Below are 1,580 nucleotides of genomic sequence, written 5' to 3' on the forward strand. Positions count from 1 at the left end.
CCACAGGTTATATATATAACCTGTGGTTGCATGCAAATTCAATTTCCAACTCATGACTGAAAGGAAGTTGCCCTGCGAGAGAGCCAACGGAAAAGAGCGAGTCTGTGTAAAGACAATGTCTAGATTTAGACCACGTTTTCTTCCTTCATAAAGCAGACCTAAAAATAATACCTAATGGATTCAGCAGATATTAGCATTGAGTGTGGCAGACGAATCAAAAGAATGAGCGATGAGTGAAAGCATAATGAATAATAAAAACAGGCAAAAAAAAAAAACGGATGAATGAAACACACAATGACAGAGAAGACAGATTTGAGAGAATTTTGACTGAATCACTGTTTATAGATAGTAGACCCATGACGTCCATTTTATGTTAGTCACAACGATTCAATGTGATTGGCCAAGTGCTGTGAATTAGTAGTAGAGATTTTGCAGTGAGTCTTTCTGTACGTTTACACCATTATGCCAATAAGTGGCGACAAGTAACAGTTTTTTTTTTTTTATGAGTGAGACATTCAGTCATTCTGTCAATGATTATTAACTGAACTAATGCGTCCAAAATGCTAATTCATTCAATGAAACTCGTGAACTGTCTTTGAGCAAGTCATTGAATCAGTCACTCAACTGATCGGTTCAAAAACACTGCTTTATTTAGGAATGAAACAAGTAAACAGTCTTTATTAGTGAGTCATTGAATCATTCACTCAACTGATTTGATCAAAAACAATGATTCATTCAGGAACGAAACGCCCCTACTGTGTTGCCTGGAGACATGCAATGGCATTGCTTGGAGCTGTTTTGGTTGATGGACAAAATTTGACCATAAAGGGCATATTACACCAAGGTCAATGACTGTAACAATAACAATAACGATAACTATATTAGCATCCAAACCAACGTCTTTAGCTTTTGAGTCTTTTAAAGTTGGATTCTGATAGGCTGTTAAAGTCAATCACAATAAAGATGTTAACTATAATTATCATCTTCTAACAACAACTAAAAAGTTTTAATGATCATTTTAATTTCATGTTTAATTTCAATATTGTTGGAATCACTTTCAGAACAATTTTTTTCCTGCTCATGAATGATAAAAACATTGACAGCCAATCAGAATCCATTCAACTTAAAAAAGCTTGAGCGTTTAAAGTGGCAGATGACAAAAATGCAGCGCATACTTACATAAAAAAGAACATTACTGTGTATTGATGTGGACGCTAATATAGTTATAGTTATAGTTATCATTGGTGTGAATGTGCCTTTAATGTTTTTCGTTCTGAAAGTGATTGCAACAATGTCATTCATCTGTGCTGTTAGCATTATAATTGTGCTGTCGATTTCATTATACTTTTAGATTTAGAAAGATTTTTAAAACTTTATTCTTATCATTATTGTTATTGTTATCATCCTTGGTGTGAACAGACCTTAACTGGCAATATTGTTTTGTGGCTACAGCTGAATGATATTATGTTCGCACTTAAAGGTGCAGTAGGAGATCTTGAAAAACGCTAACTTTAGCCTGATAGCACTGAAAGCGAATGTCCCACCCTCCCTGCAAATTGCACTCCAAAGCCACGCTCCCT

The sequence above is a fragment of the Sinocyclocheilus anshuiensis genome, unplaced genomic scaffold, assembly GCF_001515605.1.
Source record: "Sinocyclocheilus anshuiensis isolate Anshui unplaced genomic scaffold, SAMN03320099.WGS_v1.1 scaffold288, whole genome shotgun sequence".
NCBI lineage: Eukaryota > Metazoa > Chordata > Actinopteri > Cypriniformes > Cyprinidae > Sinocyclocheilus > Sinocyclocheilus anshuiensis.